Source organism: Etheostoma spectabile, chromosome 12 (assembly GCF_008692095.1).
Source record: "Etheostoma spectabile isolate EspeVRDwgs_2016 chromosome 12, UIUC_Espe_1.0, whole genome shotgun sequence".
Taxonomy (NCBI): domain Eukaryota; kingdom Metazoa; phylum Chordata; class Actinopteri; order Perciformes; family Percidae; genus Etheostoma; species Etheostoma spectabile.
The window spans coordinates 23,284,114-23,297,669 of record NC_045744.1 but is presented as its reverse complement, the minus strand read 5'-3'; the positions used below and the strand labels follow the sequence as shown (position 1 = coordinate 23,297,669).

The 13,556-nt window shown below is 41.8% G+C and overlaps 1 protein-coding gene across 1 annotated transcript in view; it reads left to right on the top strand.

Moving 5' to 3' along the window:
* The window catches only part of LOC116699670 (disco-interacting protein 2 homolog C), a 235,373-nt gene that overhangs the window by 13,079 nt on the left and 208,738 nt on the right, over window positions 1-13,556 (top strand).

Here is a 13,556-nt window from a genome sequence, read left to right as displayed (position 1 = left end):
TTGGCGTTGCATAGTTTGTCCACCAGAGGACGCGCTACAACGTCGCTTATACGTCAGCATATTCTTCAATTACAGCAAAACAAACAAGTAAACACACAAGAAAAACAGGCATTCAACAGACAATGAGTAGAAGGTAGAATGAAAGTAAAGTGGCATCAAATAAAGGTATTGTAAAGGTATTGTAAAGGTGTTGTAAAGGTGTTGTAAAGGTGTTGTAAAGGTGTTGTAAAGGCGTTGTAAAGGCGTTGTAAAGGGATTGTAAAAGTGTTGAAAATTTGTTGTAAATTTGTTGTAAATTTGTTGTAAAGGTGTTGTAAAGGTATTGTAAATGTGTTATAAAGGTGTTGTAAAGGGGTTGTAAAGGTATTGTAAATGTGTTGTAAAGGTGTTGTAAAGGGATTGTAAAGGTGTTGTAAATTTGTTGTAAATTTGTTGTAAAGGCGTTGTAAAGGCATTGTAAAGGTATTGTAAATGTGTTGTAAAGGTGTTGTAAAGGGATTGTAAAGGTGTTGTAAAGGCGTTGTAAAGGTGTTGTAAAGGTGTTGTAAAGGCGTTGTAAAGGTATTGTAAATGTGTTGTAAAGGTGTTGTAAAGGGATTGTAAAGGTGTTGTAAATTTGTTGTAAAGGTGTTGTAAAGGTGTTGTAAAGGGATTGTAAAGGCGTTGTAAATTTGTTGTAAAGGTGTTGTAAAGGTGTTGTAAAGGGATTGTAAAGGCGTTGTAAAGGTGTTGTAAATTTGTTGTAAAGGTGCTGTAAAGGTGCTGTAAAGGTGCTGTAAAGGAGTTGTAAAGGTGTTGTAAAGGCGTTGTAAATGTGTTGTAAAGGTATTGTAAAGTGCGGTTGCCATAGTACAAGAAACAATATTGCGGTGTAAGTGACGTTAAAATTAAATTGAATATGTAATTAGAGTAATAAAGAAAAAGTAGGTAGCATAATATAAATTACTTTTACCCGTGACCATAAATAATATTGGAAAGTAATGAAAAAATATAAATACAGATAATAAAGATATACAGAAAGTGTGTGGAGTAGATGGAAAAAACTGGAAGAGAAACTACAACATTATGATTAGACGGCGCTTACTCAGGCGATTTGAGTGCTTGGTGTAATGGGCTCTGGGCCGCTCCATCTGCCATTAGACCAATCAGAAGACCCCCCCAATCAGCATTTTTGGTCCACCGTCGGACCGTCAGTCCGATCAATGTCAGATTCCAGAGCCTGGCGTTATCTAAAAGACCCTCCATCACCTGATTGGCTTCAACTAGCGGGCCCTGCTGATCATAAAACACGTTGTTTTTTCCTGCAGAATCAATAATTAATGAGCTGAGTTTACCGTTCCCAGACTGTGGGGATTGTACGAGTTGCTGTGTGGCTTGACTGCAGTCTCTTTGGAGCTCTTTATTTAATTAAAAAGATTTTTTCTTTTACACAACTCTGAATCAGAAATGGTTGTAGTGCCACAATAAGTTAGACTTATGTAGTTAGACTTGTAAAGGAAACGCCAACTCCTTTGATAGTCGATTAGTCGGTTTGAGTCCATTTTTAAGACAAACGTGAAAAATTCTTTGGGTCCAGCTTCTTAAATGTGAATATTTTCTAGTTTATTTTCTCCTCCGTGACAGTAAACTGAATGATTTTGAGTTGTGGACAAAACAAGACGTGATGTGATGACGTCGTCTCGGGCTTTTCGGGAAACGCTGATCCACATTTTTCACAATTTTCTGAAATTTTTAGAGACCGAACAACTAATCCAATAATCGAGAAAATATACAACAGATTAATTGTTTATGAAAATATTTCTTAGTTGCAGCCCTAATATTAAACATTTTTGAAGAAATCAACAATAAAGACAGAAACAAATACAGATATAAATATATATAAAAAATAACTGTTGCTGCCTCGTAGGAAGCTGGGAAGGATTAAACGCAGAGTTTACACGCCGTGGTAACACACCGCAGAAATTAGGATATTTTAAATGAAAAGGGTCAAATTTACCGTTACTCGTTACATTCCCAGTCCAGTAGATCGGCATGAAACATACACACAAGAATATAAACAGCAGGCATTCAAAATGACTGATAATTAATGCATTTCTCTTAACAAAGTGAATTCACATGTGTAACAACAATAAATGTACATGATGAAAAAATACCACAATGTGGGTAAACAGATTTTAGGTTTGGCTTTTACTTAAAGTGCCCATATTATGAAAAAAAGAAAACGCACTTTTTCTGGAATTTGGGGTGTCATTTTGGGTCTCCGGTGCTTCCACATGCAAACGTTGAAAATAAAACTACCCATGGTGTTTTGAGCGGGATCTGGTTTCTGAATGTCCTCGGCCTTCAGTCTCCGGGTGAGATGTTCATGATCTGCACGGCTTTCTACGTCACTAGAGACGAGATGGCTAACCGTAGCATGCTAGCGGTAGCATGCTAGCGGTAGCATGCTAGCTCATTCTCAACGGCAAAACACTGCTACAACACTAGTTGACCATAATTTCCAAAAAGAACTACTTTCTGTCCCTGTTGTACTTCCTGTCCCTGTTCTGCAGGTATTCTACAGGTGGCCCTGGTCTAGAAGAAGTCTCCCAGCTAATCCTGTGTTGGACAGACCAAAGCTGGAGAAAGAGTTATCTAGCTGATGGGATCTTACCGAGCTACTGAGCATGTGTGACTTCCAACGAAGATAGTATAGAAGGGAGATATCTCACTCTGGAGCTAAAACAGAGACCTGAACACAATGTGTAGTACAACAAAAATGTGATGTTTTTTTTGTGTTTTTTTTTTTTAATGAAACCATGTAAACCTATTCTGGTACAATCTCAAAACACAATCATGAACCTGAAAATGAGCCTAATGTGGGCGCTTTAAAGATTCTCGTCCGTCTGTCCCACTTTTTCCTCCATAATTGGGGGAATTACAACACATGAAGTCACTAATCCTGGAAACAATTCCCTCCGACAGCTTGAAGTAACGTAGCCGCGTTCAGCCGAGCAACCGTTCTCTGCCATGTTGCTTCTCAGGTGATGTCATCGCTGGAGCTGGCTGGGAGGGAGATTTTGGGGGTGGGGGGTGTTTCTGGCAGATTGCATCACTAAGCCGCTCAGACAGGCACTTTCAGCCGTCTCTCGCCTGTTTCCTTCCCTCTTTGCCACTTCTGTCGCTAAGGTCTCGAGGGGTCAAGGGAGTAGGAAAAAAAAAAAAAATGAACGCAACAACTCGTTTGCCCCCACGCTGGGATAAATAATGCAACCGATGCTCAAACACACTCCATTTTTCCTCTTTCTGCTCAAACACACAGCACAAATATTTGCCTTTTGATGCGTTTGCTCCCCCTCCGTCCTGCCTGGGTTTCGCTGTAACAGTTTATGCTTTCAGCTCTGACCCCCCTCTGACCCCCCTCTGATCCCCCCTCTGACCCCCCCCCCCCTGACCCCCCTCTGATCCCTCTGGCCTCGCCCGACCCCGGGATAGGTATTTTCCGTCGGTAATTACCACCCGCTCCAGCGCCAGATGCTTGTTTTTATCCCCTAAAACCACTTTTTTTTTTTTTTTTTTTTTCTTTTCAAATAATGTTTTTTGTTTACTTACAATAAAACTTCTATTTAACAACCTTCCCCCCCCCGCCCCCCCCGCCCCCAAACCCAACCCACAACAAAGTTTCTCTCCTAACATCTGTTATATTAGAAGAGCCGAATTACAGAAAGCTAAATAGAAAGGCAGGAAGCAAATTACACGACCATATCATTCATATGCACAGAACAACAGTACCTATATGAAGTCATGACCTTTAGCTGACACTTTTATCCAAAGTCACTTACAATTTGCTGTATATATATATTCAATTACATTTTATTTATAGTATCAATTCATAACAAGAGTTATCTCGAGACACTTTACAGATAGAGTAGGTCTAGACCACAGTCCAGAATTTACAAGGACCAAACAGGTCTAGTAGTTTCCTCCAGAGCAAGCAACAGGGCCACAGTGGAGAGGAAAAACTTCCTTTTAGGAAGAAACCTGGGACAGACCCAGACCCAGGCCCTAACCCAAACCCAGACCCATGGTAGGCGGTGTCTGACGACCGGTTGGGGTTAGAATGAAGAGGGGCAATAACAGTCACAAAAAATAGTAGTTAGTGTCTTGCTCAGGGACACATTGGTTGATGTATTGCAGTGGGAATCGAACCCAGACCTCACACAACAAAGGCATGTGTCATATATCCACTGCGCCACCACCACCACCACCATGTCTCGGTCCTGTCCCTTTCTGGGGTTCACCACCTGCCTGAATCCTAGGGTTCCTGTTCTTCAAACCACCTTCACGCTCCAAATCTTTGGAAACTTTAACGTTTTTTTAACCCTTGTGTCGTCTTCCCGTCAAAATTAAAAATCAACACTTTTGTTGACATTTTTTTTCAGTGTTTTTAACTTTTTCTTAAGATTTTATCCCTTTTTTTTACACTTTTGATGCTTTTTTGCAATGTTTGTCACTTTTTTTTAATGTTTTCAACATTACATAACACTACTTATTAACTTTAGTTTTACAGTTATTTTTGGAATTTATGGTCAATAAATCTCATTTATAGGAAATTATACCTAATGTTTGAGCTAGAAAAGCAGAAATTAGGAATTATTGAGACTAAAATTAAAGGAATGGATGTTGATGATAATCACAGACTGGAATATGTCAACTTTTACTCAATACTATTTCAAAAACACTATAATGTTGTTTTCAAATGCTATAAAATTGAATAAGACGCAAAATTAATGAAAGTAGAGATGTGTACTTGCCAAAGAGCGTTGGGTGGAATCAATCATGTTATTTTAGGTAATTAAAAACAACACTGATATCGGAAAACGGGTCAATTTGACCCGAGGACAACATGAGGTTTTTAAATGAGGGTCCAAACCTTCCTCCCAGCTCTGTTACTCATCACATTTAAACCAACTGTTGTTTCTGGAGCTCCTTGGAGAAGAATACTCTCAATCCCAATCCCAAGGGTGACACAGTTTGAGGGGAGAGAGGGAGCGGGGGGGGGGGGGCTCGCACAGACAGTAGTCGGACAATGAGGCACTTAATCCGTTTAAATAGTACAGCTTTATTAGATTCTCTGCCGAGAAACGAGATACGGAGCTCCCGTGTGATGGATGTGATTGGCCGAGGGCTGCCCAAACACAATCTTAGTTTTTGTGCCTCGGCAACAGCACCGATGGTGTTTTCTCTCACAGTTTATTTCATCCTCCTCTCTCGTTATTTGTGGATCTTTTAGTGCTTTAAAGGTCCCATATCATGCCCATTTTCAGGTTCATGCATGTATTTTGGGTTTCTACCAGACCCTGTTTACATGCTTTAATGTTCAAAACTCATTTTCTCAGACTGTCAGTCGTATTTATGTATTTACCCTCTGTCTAGTCTGGCATTGTTAATTTAATGGTGTAAAACTATCGTGTGACTTCTTAGCTTTCTAACGGTACATAGTGTAAACTTGTCACTTTAGCTTTTACTTCACAAGAGTCGGCTAAAGTCGTCATCGCTGGTAATCAACCGAACCGGACACCGCTGGGGACCGTTATTAAAGAAGTCCCATCATTGCTGTCAAAAATACCCGGATCTTACCCTTTTCCTTCACAATAAAACACCAGCTTCAACACTCTGGATTAATGCAATAAGAGCTCCTTAATTCCAGTTCATAAAAATGAAACCTTTTTTGGAGAAAATTCCATCGCCCGAGCGTTCTTACGTCTTTCCCTCATTTCATATACTACTGAGACATCTAAATGTCCATGTACATATAGGACAATTCATACGTAGATTGTTAGATGGGTATACATCAATTCTGTTAACATTTTGGTGATGATCGGAAATGTAAAGTACTGCGAAAAGACCAGAAAGTCCATCAGGCTGAAGGTGTCCAGATATGGCCAATAGCAGCGAGTGGTGTCCCAACGTGGACACAGTGACAGTAGTGCTGCTTTCAGTGTCCTTGTTGGACTTTCTCTGATGCCATTTACTTGATTTCCTTGCCTCCTTTGAGGTTTTTATTGCACCTGCAAAGTCTATTTGTAGTTATTTGTGCAATTAAATTAACCCAAATCAAAACCACCACCTCATCCTGAAGCATCACCGGATCAATAGAGGTCCCCCCCCAGGTTGAACATGTTGGTCTCTGCAGGTGAACACTGCTGCTTTGTCACTTTCTGTCAGAGAGGAATGCTCCATGGTCTTTCCCATGGTCTGTCCTCTCCGTCCTCTTCCTCTCGCTGTGTGGAAACACTCTTCTTCAAACACTGTGTCCCGTGACTCACCCGCGGCCGGTCGGCATTCTTTATAGAGGAGCTAATGTAAAACAGCCTTTGATACCAGTTGATGTATGAGAACAGGTTCGGTCGAGGCAGGAGAGTTTGTTCCACGTAATCTTGGGAATCTGTTTCAGTTTCTTCAGGCTATTTGTCAGATAAATAAACAACCAGTGAGGCCTGTCGATGTGCCCTTGAGCAAGAGTCTGACACACTTTGTGCTCTCTCTGTGTGAACAGACTCTACAATAACAAAAATGAATAAACTGTGAAATATGAGACACAAAAGCAGCCTTACATTTGGAGTCATGTCTCTGGCTACCTTATGAATGCATAGCTCTTTTTTGGGTCTTGTCTAACTCCTGCAAAGACTGTCCGGCTCTTTATTTGGTACTGGGTTGATGAGAGCGCTGAGAGGGAATCAAAGCTGTAAAACCAGGGGAACTACAAAGTTGGTGATAACTCTGTCGGTCCGTCACTATGATCGACGTCTTTCACATTACATATCAAATTTCAATATATAACTATTTTTTAGTTCAGCTTTGAATTTAATGTTTGCATCATAAAGGTGCTATGTTGCTGACTTTTAGCGACAGTGGTCTATTTTTCAGGAGAGGCGCACACCTTTGCTAAAAAAAGTGTAAAAGTGAAATGTTTTATATCTTTAGGCTTAATAATTGCAAGGACTTTTTCTATCATCTTGACTTGAGATTTGATTTTGAACTGCCCCAGAAGACCTAAAAACAGCCCTGATCACTGATATTGATCATGACCCTATCATCCCCCCACTGCAGATGCATATATTCTTGTCCTTTTTAGAGCTATTGGCTTGTAAAATTGTAACTTAGCATCCTTTTTTAATGCACTGACAAGCCCAAGTGACAGAGTTCTGTAGAGTCACCCTCCACGGTGCAAATATCAGGCTGAACTTCTTGTCCTGAGGCGAGTTTCTAACACTCTGCAGCATGTTTTTGTGGGTCACAGGAGGAGGCAGCCTGGTCTGCACAGAAAGAGTACAAGTGATGAATTCCATCTGTGTCTCTTCGTTGTATCCCTGGAATCTGTCTAAAATTGCCCTCATCCTTCAAGACGTTCTGCAAACTGGTTCAAACAACTCGGGAGATTAGGACGTTGTTGGCTGTAAGAGAGGAGACGGATAAGAGAAGCATTGTGCTGTGAATGTTAACAATGCCACGACGGCCCTGCTGGAGCGGAGGCCCGGGCCGTTGGAGGTTTTGGCTGCTTGTTTGTTTCACGGTATGTCAGGGTGATAAACCTTTTCTTTAGCAGAGCAGGATCCAACGAGCCTAAGCTTCCTGGCAGATTAGTGGCAGCACTACGTGGACAATGTCTCACTGGACACTTTCCAAAAAACAAGACCACACTCACACTCTACCCATAAAAAGACTGTTGTAGCAGTGCAATGGTGTGTTCAGACTGAAGTAAATCTACAAAAATAAAAAATGAAAGATCTTGAACAATACTGGTTGTTTTGCCAGAGCAGCTTGCAAAAGGCCGAGAGGCTTTAAACAGCCGGAGAGATCTGCTTGCCGGTTGTCATGGAAAGTTTGACGATATGGAGAAATCACGATATGTTTGTCCAAATACCTCGATATCGATACTGCAACGATATTGTAGTGTTGACTATTGGTGCTTTTACAAAATATTTACACAATGAGATTACTGATAAATAATCATCAGTAATGTGGATAAAATGACTAAGTGTGTAAAAAGCAAATAATAGAACAGTTACAACAGTCTGGTAAGATCAGGAAATGACATCACTTTACTGTAGTTCAGCCTTTAAAACCAGGATAAGACAACACTTATGCCATATCACGATATTACAATATCCGAAATCTAAGACGATATCTAGCCTCATATCACGATATAAATATAATATTGATAAATTGCCCAGCTCTAGTGAAAACGTGGAATACATTCCAAATTACAGTGCAGTACTTTTCATAGCTATATGTATGAATGGGTAATGAGAACAGCCTGAGTCAAAAGCTGCAGCTGAATTACAGGACTCCAACCTGTATGTTCCCATGCATCAGCTGTGTGGCTCCTGAAAATCCTCCCAAAGCCTTGTGGCATTTACCTCTGCCCTCCCCCCCCCCCCCCCCCCCCAAAAAAAACATCCAGCCTCCAGGTGGTCCTGGAGAGGAGACACTTGTTTTAAGAATCAGCAGAGAGACTTTAGAAATCCTCTTCCACAAACATGACGGAGGAGAAACCGCTGGAGAACTCTGACCTCTGCCTCCCTCTTTGTACACAAACCCGGGATCCAACCCACGGACCTGAGTGTTGGGAGTCTGGAGCGCAGCCAAGTGTGGCTCGGCTGGGCGTTGGAGGTTTACAGTGCTCCAGATGGTGTCCTTTGCATATGTAAATAAAATTGCCTCTGTACTTGACAAATAGTAACTCCCTCCCTCCCTCCTTCGCATTGTTTACAACTGCCTCTAACTCTGCGGTGTTGTTGCTCGGTGGCACTAACACTAAAGGGGGACAGGTTTAGTTCCCTGTACAGGTGGTAGGGTTGGGCACCCAATTTAATACTTTTTAGGTAACGACCTTATTGCCTCTGAAGGATCACAGATTGAAAAATGCCTCGTCGTTCAATACCCAATATTAGTGATAGACCGATTTTATCGGCCGGCCGATATTTGCGTTTTTACGTGTGTCGGCATCGTCCGTTTTTATTTTATTTTTTAGATATTCTTTTATCAGCATTGTTAATTTGTCATTATAAATGATCAATAAAATATTATCGGCCATAATAAATGCAATGCAGTTCACATGTAGACCGTGCACTCCCCCCCCCTCCCCCCCCCCCCCCACTAGCACCATGGCAGTCTTAAATTATAAATTAAGCACTTTATTTCAATGGCTACTTTTTAGGTTTAATGTTTTCTTAAATTAGTTAAATGTGTTGACAAAGGACATTTAGTGATGACCTGATTATATCTGTCTTGTAATATGTCAGCAAGCAACACATCATCAAGGCTGTGTGGTAGATGTTGATGAAAGCCTTTCACCCTTGCACAGAGCCGGGCGATATGTCGGGGGGGGGGGGGGGGCGATATGTCGTTCGGGCATTCCCCGAACTATCGGTATCGGCATTTATTATGGCCGATAATATTTCATTGATCATTTATAATGACAAATAAATGATTCTAATTAATGAATATCTAAAAAATAAAACAAAAACGGACGGTTAACCATGTTTGGAGCGTTGGCGTTGCATAGTCTGTCCACCAGAGGACGCTCTACAACGTCCCTGTTAGTGATGGGGTTGCATAGTCTGTCCACCAGAAGACGCTCTACAACGTCCCTGTTAGTGATGGCGTTGCATAGTCTGTCCACCAGAGGACGCTCTACAACGTCCCTGTTAGTGATGGGGTTGCATAGTCTGTCCCCCAGAGGACGCTCTACAACGTCCCTGTTAGTGATGGTGTTACATAGTCTGTCTACCAGAGGACGCTCTACAACGTCCCTGTTAGTGATGGCGTTGCATAGTCTGTCCACCAGAGGACGCTCTACAACGTCCCTGTTAGTGATGGGGTTGCATAGTCTGTCCACCAGAGGACGCTCTACAACGTCCCTGTTAGTGATGGGGTTGCATAGTCTGTCCACCAGAGGACGCTCTACAACGTCCCTGTTAGTGATGGGGTTGCATAGTCTGTCCACCAGAGGACGCTCTACAACGTCCCTGTTAGTGATGGGGTTGCATAGTCTGTCCCCCAGAGGACGCTCTACAACGTCCCTGTTAGTGATGGGGTTGCATAGTCTGTCCACCAGAGGACGCTCTACAGCGTCCCTGTTGGTAACACAGATTATTTTGTTTTTTTTGTTAGTGTGTTTTTGTTCAAATGACTTTAAGTTTCATATCTTAAGTTTGTATTTTTACACATGTTATTTATCAGGCCTTTACTATATGTTGATGTTCCTCTGTTCTGTTACAATAAAAGAAATTATCATATTTTAGTGAGAACTAATAAATAACTACACATAACTAATGTTAGGGAAATCTGTTCATGTCTTGTTATGCGTTTCTGGATTTAAAATAAATTAGAAATTAAATGGATTTTCGGACAAACATTTGAATGCGTATCATCCTTAAAAATCCTTCGTTGGTTGGGCTCTAGATCTTTTTCCACACTTGCAACTGAGTGCATGTATAGTAAGAAAAATCCGACATGGGATTCCCACCTGATGAGGGGACTCTTCTTCTCTTGACTATGTTGGACGGTCCCTCAGACGATCATGCATCAAAGTTGCTTGTCAGAGTTTGTTACAAGTTTGCAACATAAATTCTTCACATGCTGCTCACGGTTTCTTAAAACAACAGACATACTGCCCACGTTTGGCTGTTAGCTCTTCAGATGACAGAGTGCCGTTTTTGGTTGCTATGATTCAATATCAAGTCATTTGCAGCGGTTTCTTTCCTCCTCCTTCCTCTCTTTGTGTAATTTCCATGCGAGGGTTGTAATCTTTGAAATCTCACCGTGTGGAGAAGCCCGCGATGGTTTCTTTTTAACAGACAATGAACCTAATTTGCATTTTTATGTTGTTGGCTGGGCTCCGTGACCAGGGGGCGGATTTATCTCAATGTAATCACACACCATCATGAACAAAGAGAAACAGTCTCCGAATGGTTATGGAGTCATGAAAATGACGACGCTTCAGCTGCTCATGTGGAAAAAAAGCTGGTAGTTTGCAAATCTTTTAAAGAACAGTAACAGTGATTGTGCGGGGATGGGGCTCAACTCAAACGATCATTGAATCATATTGCAATATCAGTCAAAAATATCGTGCAGCCCGACTGACAACATGGTTAGAAAAAACGAGAGCGAGGGACCAATAAGAGCATTGGCCTGAATAGAAAACTCTCCGGTATGTTGAGTGACAGCCCTTCTGCAGCATTTGACCCTTAAAAAAGGGGTAGAAGCCTTTTTAACCCACATCATCTGTTAATGTACACATGACCTGTCTAACTCTGTGTGTGTGTGTGTGTGTGTCTGTGTGTGTGTGTGTGTGTCTGTGTGTGTGTGTGTGTGTGTGTGGTGTGTGTGGTGTCATCCCTGCTAAGTGTTGAAGTGATTATTTAAGTCTAGTTGATAAAGATGGATGATTTGTGGACGTCAACCATCCCTCACTCCCTCCCTCACTCCCTCACTCCCTCACTCCCTCACTCCCTCCCTCCCTCACTCACTCCCTCACTCACTCCCTCCCTCCCTCACAAACGCCCTCACAGAGGATGTCCTGCTTCACATCCAGGGTTTCCCCCGCCGTTACAAGTCTTAGGTGCAGCACCCGAGCCGTTTTTATCAGCATCTAAGCTTTCTAAAGCCTTTTAGTCCTTTTAGACATCACCAAACTAAAGACCAATGATTGTAGTTTCTTCTTGAGCAAGCTTAGTCTTAAACTTGTTGTGTTGATTATTTATTTATTTGTCTGCTATAACTATTCTAAAGTTTTGGACATAGGTAGGGTGATAGCAGTCCAAAAGGATGTCATTTTGCATTTTTTGTTTTTTTTTATTGAAAAACTTCACATTCATTGAGGAAATACCCTTAATCTCCTCTGTCAAATTATGTCTTCGATGAACCCAGGAAAAATACGCCGACATCTGAGCTGATTCTTTATGTCTCTGCAAGAAAGGAAAGACGGGTATTTCATCTTTTATTTGGTCCTTTCCTGCAATCCGGAGCTCACCCGCGCTCCCAATTTGCTCATTAATAGCCTCAAATGCCCTCCTCCTCACTCCTCACTCTGTTGTGTAATCCTCAACAATGTGACTTCTCTGTGCTGCTTCAAATGAGCCATTGTATTCTTTTTTCTTTCTTTTTTGTGTGGAAGAGAGTCAACGGTGTCTTATGTTACACAGGCTTCCTTCAGTTTTTGGTTTGTTTTCTCACATAACCAGGCAACCGGGAGAGCTTTGGGTCAGAAAAGGGAGACTGTGAAAGTGCTTATTAAGTCCTGCTGTGCATTCATTTCAGATAAAAGTGTCCAACAAGATGGCAGACATAACCCCAGATTGTTATGTGACAGTGACAACGACCATGACTGGTTTAAGCCAACAACGGACATGCATTCAGAGTTACACAACACTGGCCTACTTTGCATTTAATGAGGGCCGTGAACTGTGAAGCATTATGTCATGCTAAAAAAGCTCCGTCGTGATCCAGCTGATCAGTCTGCGGTTACAGTATCTGTCATCACTGATACGAGGCTTTTGAACCCTTAACCTCCGTATTACTGGTTGCTTTTAATGCCAGTGATCTGGAAAATAGAAACGTATTTTACCGCAGCAGCTGAAGGGCGAAAAACACTCCCATAGGTAATTTGTGCAAGCAGCAATTCCGACTTGTATTTATGTTTATATTTGCAGTGCCCTCTAGTGGCCGTTGATTATGTCGCAAAAGTGGAAATCTGTACTTTCAGTGTCTCCGTCAGTTACAGGATGCTCCGCCATTCTCCGTCCTCATCGGGCCATTGCTCCAGTAAGGAGTCTGTTTTTACCTAACCCGATGGTGTTATCTAAGGGGTTGGCTGAGTGTGAGCTGTGAATGCTGGGAGCTTTGTGTGTGTGTGTGGGTGTGTGTGTGTGTTTTTATTTAATCTACAGGGGCCGTGTGTTTCATCCAGATTATCACGCCCACTCTCTGCTTCAGAGATATTTACATGCTGTTCAGCCCGGATCTACATTTTTATTTTTTATCGCCCAGACAAAACAGTGTGTAGGCATGAGAGATGCTAGACGGATGTGTGTGTGTGTGTGTGTGTGTGTGTGTGTGTGTGTGTGTGTGTGTGTGTGTGTGTGTGTGTGTGTGTGTGTGTGTTCAGCCAAAGTGGAATTTGAGGATAGTATTTGGGAGAGAGTTCCATTCACACATTGATCTGAACGTTTTGAATTGATTTGGTTTTCACAATAGTTAAAATAAAACTACCTCCTACTGCACTCCTACTTCACTTCCACGTGATACAAGCCTTCCGTGATCTCTCACCACCCCCACCCATCCTCCACACAGTGGCTAGACACCAAGGAGGACACAGAGGATTAAAAAAACAAAACATGATGGACTCTTCAGAAGAGTCAATCTTCTGAACACAGTCATACTGAGAGATCCAGAGAGAGTTGTGTGGAGTCTTAATCAGCTTTGTAGAAACTCATTTGGCAATGGCTTGAATATAACGGACGTTCATTAATACCAAAAGTTACGTGCTAAAGCTTTAAATTTAATTTGGA